This window comes from Oryzias melastigma, linkage group LG3 (genome assembly GCF_002922805.2).
Source record: "Oryzias melastigma strain HK-1 linkage group LG3, ASM292280v2, whole genome shotgun sequence".
Lineage (NCBI taxonomy): Eukaryota > Metazoa > Chordata > Actinopteri > Beloniformes > Adrianichthyidae > Oryzias > Oryzias melastigma.
In genome coordinates this window covers 30240420-30250228 of record NC_050514.1, presented here as the reverse complement: position 1 = coordinate 30250228, position 9809 = coordinate 30240420, and the positions used below count along the sequence as shown (strand labels likewise).

At 41.7% G+C, this 9809-nt stretch overlaps 1 long non-coding RNA gene across 1 annotated transcript; it reads right to left on the bottom strand.

The window, feature by feature from the left end:
• Positions 1-1894: 1894 nt before the first annotated feature.
• On the bottom strand, positions 1895-5437 carry LOC118598606. Its single transcript, XR_004947651.1, has 3 exons — positions 4929-5437; positions 2362-2548; positions 1895-2230 (listed from the first exon to the last, which is right to left on the bottom strand). It is a non-coding gene; the product is annotated as an uncharacterized LOC118598606 (long non-coding RNA).
• Positions 5438-9809: the final 4372 nt, after the last annotated feature.

The window sequence follows — 9809 nt, the reverse complement described above, 5'->3', positions numbered from 1 at the left end:
TCTGAGTTGTGGGCGGGACCGTTGGCGCAGAGGTAACCCTACGCTGATGTCCCATCATTCCTTTGTTTACAGTCTCTCCCACTAACTTTCAGCTCCTCACAACCCCAAACAAATATTAGCGAATATTATTTTGTTTTTTGCTACGCTAATGTCAGCTTCTGCTTGTGAGGAGCTGTAAGCTAGCAGGAGAGCATGCAAAAAAAGTTATGATGGGATACAAGCGTTGGATTACTTCCGAGCCAAAGATCCCACCTACAACTCAGAGAGAACTTTCTAATGAACAGAAGTATTCCCCCTTATTTGCAGTGTTTAGGGACCGGAGACATCCGCGAATACGGAAAAGTCCTGGTAAATCGCCTGTCCATCCTGGGACAGGATCTCTCCATGTGGACATCCCTAAGGTTACTTCTTTTATCCTGGAGTTTTTCCTCACCGGGAGGGAGGGTCTAAGGACAGGGATAACAAGCTTTATTTAGTCTGTTTAGTTTAGCGACCAGCTATTGTTTATAATTCATCACGACTTTCTGCTTCTGTACAATTACCGGCATGAAGCCCAGTGAGTCAGTTGTTTTGGGATATTGGGCTATATGAATAAAATTGAATTGAATTCAAACTGTTGCTAAGTTGTCTTTATTCTTGCAGAGACCCTCAGCAGGACATGATCACGGGAAACTGTAGCAGATGCTCGCAGGAGTCAAAAAAGGCTCACAACTCAACAGGTATGGACGTTCTTTAAATCTTGTTTGTTTTTTGGCCCTAATGCAGTGGGGCAATTGGGGTGGCCACCCCAATGGTCATCCTGCGGCCAGCCCACCGGTCACTATAAACGGTGCTTGTATCTGTTATGCATTTCATCCCTAACTTGTCAGAAGGTGCTGGATAATTTCCCAGGAGGGGAAGTGACTCTGAGATGGGTCGCCTGCAATCCTGTCATGAAAGTGAATCCTTTCAAAAACATGTGATGTCCTTCGGATGTACTTATTCCTGATCTTATCCATCCTAGTCACTCCCAAAGAGAACCTCAGCATCTTCATCTCTGCCACCCCCAGGAAGAATTTCTGGAGGCGCCACTGCCCTAATGCCTGAGGTTCTCAGATCTAAATATGAGAAGCCAAACTGTGAAACTGCTCCTGGATTACCATCATTTATTAAAAAAAATCCTAAATCATAAAGGAGGAAGAGAAAAATAAAGGAATAAAAATGTTTTCTTCTTTGTCTCACTTGTCTTGTTGAGAGCCTCTTAGGGTGGACAGATTTTACTGTTTCAGACACACGGGGTGTATTTGTATAAACTCCCTTTGTATTGAGGGGACATGGGTACAAGAAAAGAAAAGGAGGTAAAGAGCTCAGAGAACGCATTAGAGGGGGTAGGATCCAAAGGGCGGGGGCTGTCCGCACATACAATCAAGAACTACAAATATACTTTTTCGGCTGCAACTTCCTTCACACACACATGTATCGACATGTACACACCACAGGGACATGGACACCCCCAGGCTCAGATGTGATATGATCCTTGCTCATGGTATAGCTAGAGATGTAAGGGACCCCCCTTCCCATAAAGGGCTGCCTAGGAAGCCAATGACCAAGGCAACCCCCCCCTCACCCGCTGAACCACTGGCTCCCCCTCAAGGGATGGGGTCGGGGACTCATGTACTTTGTGTTTTTGTGGAGAGCATGTGAACTTTCTACATTGACAGCAGCAGTTTAACATGAATCCACAGACTTTGAACCTTTGAGAATCGGATAATAATCTGAAATTCTTCTCATGACCGATATATGATCCATGTTTTCTTTGTTCACATGTGGCCTGAACTGAACTGAATGTTCACCACGCACAAATGCAAAAACTACACCTTATCCACACTAAATCCAATTTACCAGTGTGTGATCTTTGGGTCACTTCCTGTTCCCAGGTGTGTCAACTTACTCCTTTGGTTTTTGGTTCAAGGAAGTGACTTTCTGGTAGGTTTAGCTGTCCAGCAGTTCCTGAGCTGCGACTGCTGTTCACCTCTTTCCTCAAGAGAATACGTCAAACAGGAAAAAAAACATTCACACACGTAAATGTGACAGCTAAGAACAGTATATTTACCAGTAAGTAGAGAAAACCCCACATATTCAGCTTTAAATTTGTCAGGAACTCTGCAAGGGCCCTCCAGTTTGTCCTGTTTGTCAAACTGGTATCGGCTGCTGTAGCTTCAAAGCTTTTATCCAGACTGATCTGAAGCATCTGACAAACGGTTAGTTAGTTAGTTGTTCTTTGGGGTTTACATCTTGGAGCTTGTATTCCTTTCAAGTTAAAATAGCCCAACTGGTTCTTGAATAAACAAAATATCAAATATTTGTCTTAATGCTACACACCTCTCCTTCTTTTCCTTCAGAAAAAGTGGAAAACAGCCCGATCGTCCTTCCCTCTGGATCCAGATATTTCCTGCGTTGTCCCGTGTCTTCCCTCCATGCCGAGTACGTCTGGAAGACCCCCAGCTCCTCAAAGTCCTGCAGCCCAAAGGAGGACGGGTGTCTGCTTCTGATTGAAAGCATGAGCTCCCTGCAGGATGGAGATTATGAATGCACGTCAGAGGAGAAGGGCTACAAGAAAGTGGTGACACAGTACCAGCTGAGGAGCTCGGCGCTGGGCCGGACAGCGCCATCTGGGTTCATGTGGGTCTGTGTGGCTGCTGCACTGATGGGGAGGTTCAGCTGGTAAAGGTCTGATGTTACATCAACAAAACGCTCAAAAGCTCTGTGGTCTTTTAATTCATGATGCTTCTGTTTTTAATCAACATCAAAAGCCTGTTTTCTTTTTAAGACATGTTTTCTGCAGAGCAGCAGGAGCTCATTAGAAATTTGAATCTGGGTTGTGGGCGGGACCGTTGGCGCAGAGGTAACCCTACGCTGATGTCCCATCGTTCCTTTGTTTACAGTCTCTCCCACTAACTTTCAGCTCCTCACAACCCCAAACAAATATTAGCGAATATTATTTTATTTTTTGCTACGCTAATGTCAGCTTCTGCTTGTGAGGAGCTGTAAGCTAGCAGGAGAGCATGTAAACAAAGGAATGATGGGATACAAGCGTTGGATTACTTCCGAGCCAAAGATCCCACCTACAACTCAGAGAGAACTTTCTAATGAACGGAAGTATTCCCCCTTATTTGCAGTGTTTAGGGACCGGAGACATCCGCGAAGTCCAAAAATCCTCGAATACGGAGAACCCCCGCTCCTGTCTCACCACCTCCACCCCCCCAACCCCACGGCTGAAGAATGTCTGTTACAAATCCATACTCATCAAAACACTCTGATCGTGCTTTTTTACACATTTATAAAAGAACATTGTGGAATTACTCATCATAAAGATTTTTTTAATCTTTACTAAAATCGCCATGATTATAATCTAAAGACCTGTATTAACAATTTTACAATAGCTAAAAACTTCAAATTCTGATGAACACCAAGAACAATATCACCTAAGCTTTTTTCATTCTATATAAATAATGCGTTAGGTATCTACAGTCTTGAACTTTTGTGTTTCAGCCAGTCTGAGCATTTGTATCATGAATTATTTATTCTTGATTGAAGATATTACAAGTGTTTCAACATACCACATGTATTCTTTCCCTTGTTGTTATTACTACTGTTTTATTCTTTTGATTCATCCAAAAACATACATTTTTATTATGTCTTTTTGCATATTTCATGTGACATTCTTTCTCAATTAGTTAAAGTGACTGAATTCAGATCGCGAACCTGTGCCTTATTTTCTTGTTAAGTATATGAATCAGCATGAAAACAAAGTTAGAAAATGAACAAACAGAAAACATTTCCTGAGTTCTTATGTGAAATATTTGTATTTTTGTTCAGCTGTTAAAAGTAATGTGAATATGTGAATTGATTATGATGTCGTACTTAAACTTTAATCATGTGAAATGCTTTGCACTCACTTTATAAGCAAATTCATGTTTTTTACTGTCAAATTTAAATAAAGTTTGCTGAAAACTGTTGGATAAACTCCTTCTGTTTTAATGGCAGCAGTTTTGGAATCAGAGCAATGATGCAACCTCTCTAAGAAGGAATTTGTGCCGTAAGGAGCAAAGAAGCAGCCACGAAAAATCTGAAACATGTCAGCGTCCTCATCTCAAAGATTTGGGGACTGAACTGACTTTTTATTGGTTGGAACCGGAGGTAAGCCATTTTGAATGGTCGAGGTCACACCCACTCTGTCCAGGTTTCTAAAACAGTCAATAGTCGAGGAGCTCACAGGAGGTTTGAAGCGTCTATGGAGATAAAATACTCACCCCAGTTTGTGCATGGGTAATTCTTAAATTGTAACTCATACAATATATTTTGTGCACAAAAACAAACAAAAAAAATACAATTTTACACATGCACAGATTGAAATTACAACAGCTTGAGACTAAATAACACACAAATCTTTAAAAAGCGCTTTTTATGGCAGTAGAACAATTGCCTTATGTTACTCTTTAAGGCAGTTTAAAGTTACTGAAAGAAATCTAATTTAAAGTCATAGTAGGTTTATTTCATCAGCTGATTATGTGGAAACCTCAAACATTCCAGGTTCCCTGATCTCTGGTTGTCAAGTTATGTTTCTTTTTACACTTTCCCCACTTGAAAGGGATAAGAGACATCCACTCAAAGATGTAGCAGGATTTCACTCATAAAAGGACCAGTCAAGTTTCCAAGTTTCCAATCTTCACATTTATTTCCATTTGGCAAATAATTAACCACTGTGACGTTTCATCTCACATTTTTTGGTTTGTTAATGAGTTGGAAATTATGAGCCTTTAACAGTAGCTGAAAAACCTTTAAATCAGAAAACACAAATCAGTCTCTTAATTTCAACAATATCCACAAGAATCAAGCAAGCAGTCCATTTCCAGAGGTTGATTTTGTTTTAGAGTTCCAGTTCTTACCGGCTGCCTCTTTGATGTTTGTAGATGTCTTTTTTTCTCTTCTCCTTCTGCAAAGTTCACTGAACACCAGCTGCTCTGGATGATTGCTGAGCTTCCTGTCTTCATTGAAGATGTGCGTCTCCTTTATTTGTCCCACCAGCACATACAGGCCTCTGCATGTTGGTTCCTCACAAGAAACAGCTTGGTGAAGGTCTTCAGTCAATCACAGCTGTGCTCCACCCAGCAACTCTGGTTTTGAGACTCATGTTTGACAGCACAGTGGTAAATGTGCTCACAGCTGTTAATTTTCTACAATCTTAAGGAATGTCCTCCATGGTGCTTCTTGTCTGCAGCTGATGTCTGCGTTCTAACTTCAGTGCTATTTTCTTCAGGGGTGTGAGCGCCGTCTGCATGTACACAGTAGCAGACATTCATGAAGTCTTCATGTACTTCATGCACTGCTCACAAAAATTAAAGGAACACTTTTTATTGGGCCTGGCATGAATTGAATTAAACCTGTCTGATAATTTTCTGGTTGGTTAAGCAGCTGAGGACCTCGTTAATCAATTTCAGCTGTATTGGTGTTCATGGAATTAACAACAGGTGCACTTCAGTGGCAACAATTAGAAAACCCTCCAAACAGGACTGGTGTTACATGTGGAGGCCATTTCAAGCTTCTCCCTCTTGATCTTTTTTGGCTGGTTTTCCACTCGTGCTGATTTTGTCTTGATAATTATCTCTACTAGCAGTATGAGGCGATTCCTTAACCCCACAGAAGTTGCAGAGGTTGTCCAACTTCTCCAGGATGGCACATCCACACGTGCTGCAGCAAGAAGGTTTAATGTGTCTCCCAGCACAATCTCCAGAACATGGAGGAGATTTCAGGAGACTGGTGGTTATTCTGGGAGAGCTGGACAGGGCCGTAGAAGGTCCTCAACCCCTCAGCAGGACCCATACCTGCTCCTTTGTGCAAGGCGGAACAGGCTGAGCACTGCTCATGCCCTACAGAATGACCTCCAGAGGGCCACTGCTGTGAATGTCTCTACCCAAACAATCAGGAAAAGACTTCATGAAGGTAGCCTTAGGGCCCGACGTCCTGTAGTGGACCCTGTGCTTACTGCCCAGCACCGTGGAGCTCCACTGGGATTTGCTCAAGAACACCAGAATTGGCAAGTCTGCCACTGGCGCCCTGTACTTTTCACAGACAAGAACAGGTTCACACTGAGCACCTGTGATAGACGTGAAAGAGTCTGGAGAAGACAAGGAGAACGTTATGCTGCCTGCAACGTGGTTCAACATGACCTTCTTATTTTGTGCTATCTTCTGGGGTCCACTCTTACATTGACGTGTTGACCCTCCTGTGACAAAAGTGGACAAAGTTAGATAGAATTTCACATCTGCCACAAACACCAGTGAAAATCAAAAATCATTAGAAAATAAAGTTCAGTGCGCTGTCTTGTAGGGTCCAGGTGACCCCACTATGTTAACGTGCCTAGGATAGCACAAGCGTTACAATACTTCTCTCATTCTAGAAAAGATTATTTATTGTGCAATCAAGAGTCTTATTCGTCTTCCCCCTCGATTGTGTTCTTCCACAGCTAACGGTGGGATTCACAAGGTGCTGCAGAGTGAAAAAGACACCTTTCTCATTTCTGAGTACCGACCCTTCCACCATCAAACCTACATTAGTAGCTTCTTCCTCCACCCACGCTCAGTGAGTAATTCATCCCTTCTCCACATGAACATCTTCTCCTCCATCAAACAGGTGAGCTGGAAAATGTGTTTTCTTACAGAGAAAGCTGTATGTGACGTCACACAGAGAAGTGGTTGAAGTTGATGTGGTGAACTGTGAGCGGTATGGAAACAGCTGTGAGGACTGCATCCTCTCCAGAGACCCTTACTGCAGCTGGAGCAACAACCAGTGCGCAGAGAAACGGTAGCTAACACGCCGCTGTTATTTTTTGACATCTAAACAGATCAACTTTATTTAAAAAACAAAGTGACAATCTCTGAAATGTTGACCATTTATTTGGCTTTCAAAGGGGAGCGGTTAAACTACAGTGGTTGACTTTTTAAATATTTTTTTTGTTTTGTTTTGTTTGTTATTCGTGGAAAATCTTTGAAAAGATTCTGAACTTTGGATCTTCCAGCAGAAATTAAAGTGCTGAAGTTTGGATTTCTTCATCTGCATTGGAAATTTGAGCTTTTGGGAAAACTAGAACATCAAAATAGGTCACCATAGGTCAGTGCTGGATGAAGACTTTTTTAGGCTGCTGTATATATAGGTAGAGTGGAGCGGTTTGCTCCATTGTTGGGGTGCAGCATGTACAGATGGGATTTATGTTCCTGTGGAGGGAGCTGGAGCTTTGGGATCCATTCCTCTTCAAGAGTTCAGAGTCTGGCTCATTGACTCCTTTCTATATTTGTTCACTTTTAATAAGTCAAGTTATTCATGCAACACCGTATAAAAACAAAACTGCTTTGTCCCTGTTGGGGTCACGGGGGTGCCGAAGCATAACCAGGCCACTCCTGGGTGAAAGCAGGATACACCTGACAGGTCTCCAGTCTGTCGCAGGGCCTCAATCACACACCCATTCACACTCACATGCACACCGAGGGGCAATTTAGAGGAAACATTTCACCTACGAAGCATGTTTTTGGACGGTGGGAGGAGTCCCCGGTGAAAACCCACGCATGCACGGGGAGAACATGCAAACTCCACACAGAAAGGTCCCTGTTGGTGGTTCTGGTTCAGGTCCACCCGCTGGGACTTGAACCGGGGCCTTCATGCTGTCAGCCTTTGCTTTCCAAAACATTTCATTTTTATTTCATTTCATCTTTTTATTTAAACTTGGTTTCTGTAATGTTGTTTGCATTTTTAAAATGTACTAATGTGTATTTTTTTTCTTTGTATTTGTTTGGTTTGGTTAATTGACTTATTGATCTTTAACATATTTTTGATTTGAGTGATTTGTTGGTGTGATTTGCACTCCATAACCAATGAGACTACATCAAATGACCCACATAAAACAGTTCTTCAATTCTCAGGAATCAAACCAAATCTTTATTTATAAAGCATTTACCAACCTGGTTACACAGAAAAAACCAGACTAATTAAAACATATAACAAATGGTCTATCATGACATCATAGACGTGTCATCACAGCCATTGACTTGTGATATCATCAAAGGCTGTGATGATGTAATGTGTCATACAGGTGGTGATGTCATAACATCAAAGAGGCCTATGATGTTAGAACGCGTGGCCAGATGTGATGATGTCATTTCGCATCATCTTGGGCCAATGATGCGATTTGACAACATAGGTAAAATCTCTTGAAGGGAGCCGTTAATGTTGACTTACTGCTTGACTCTCAAGAGCTCTGCTAAAGACCGCCGCCAAAGCAACGGACTGTTTGGGATCAGAAGAACATTCTTTTTCACCGACCAAAATTTTCTTCCAAAATGCCTTGTTTTAGAAGAAAATCTCGCAACACGGACTGCTTCCTGCATCACCAAGTAGACTCTTTGGATAAAGAAAATGACATTTTACGTCACGAAATACAGGCTGCTCGTGACACTTTGAATGACAGCATAATGACGGAGGAAATGTGCAAAGACCTTCGCAAACAGCGGAAAGCGGCTTCTAAGTTAAACATAAGTTTGCAAAAAGAACTTGAAAATCTAACAAAGAAGCTTAGAAAGCAGACCGATTTGGAAATCGAAATAAAACGTTCCCAGGATAAGTTAGACAAACTCGACCACTTAAATAAAATATATGAAAGGCAGACGGCACGTGCCATGGAACAACTGTCTCTTCAGAAAACCCAGGAAAGCCAACTGAAGGCGTTGAAGGAAAGGGAAGCCCTTTTAAGACGAAAGAAACGCCAAGTGGAGGACAACTTGAGCGCTGTTAATCCTTCAGACCGTGATCTCTGGAAAAGGATCAAAGACAAAGAAGCTGCAATCCAACAGTTACAGCAGGAAACTGAAGATCTTCAACACACCTTTGAGGAAATACAAGTTTCCTTTCAAAAAAATAAAAATTTGAACAAACAGCTGAAAGTCTTACAGGAAAAGGAGAACTCTCTTAAAGATTCTGGTGTCAAGCTAGCATCTGAGATTCAAAAGGTTAAGGATGAAAATAAAAAGTACAAGTCGATAATGGAGGAATTAGAGGCAGAACAAAAGACTCTTGAAAAGAAAAACAGAAAATTTCTTGAGTTGGAGGAAGAACATGAGAGGATAAAAGATGTGACAAAACATTTTAAGCTTAACATTCACCAATTGGCAGAGAAAAATTGGACCCTTACGAAGAAAATCCAATCTTTCCAAACCGCTTTGGAATCCAAAGAAAATGCTAAAGCAGAATTGTTGGCTTTAAAGGAAGAAAAGACGCTTCTCCAGAACATCACACTCAGACTCCAGCAAGACATTCAAAAACATAAGATTGAAAATCCTGTTCAGATGGAGATCGTGCAAGCTGAGACGGATTCTTTGAAGATGAAAATCCAGGGAGAAAAACAATCTGTCCAGCAAACACAACAGGAAGTCTGTGCTCTGGAACAGGAATTTCAAGCACTGCGTGATGCTGTTAATCAGAAAGAAGAGTTGAAGGAAGAACTGTCTCAACTGAAGGCTGAGAAGAGAACGGCTCAGAACTCCATTTTCAAGCTGAAGAATCAAATACAACAGCTTGAAAAAAGTCAAGATGATTGCAACGTCATGCAGCATAAACTTGAGCTGGAAAGAGAGAAACTCACAAAAGAAGACCAAAAACTGAACACTTTGCACAAACACTATAGAAACATGACTGTAGAAATTAAGGCTTTAAAACACAAGATAACGTTATCTGAGGATGAACATCAGGCCCTGTTAGAAGAACACCAATCTTTAAAAAGG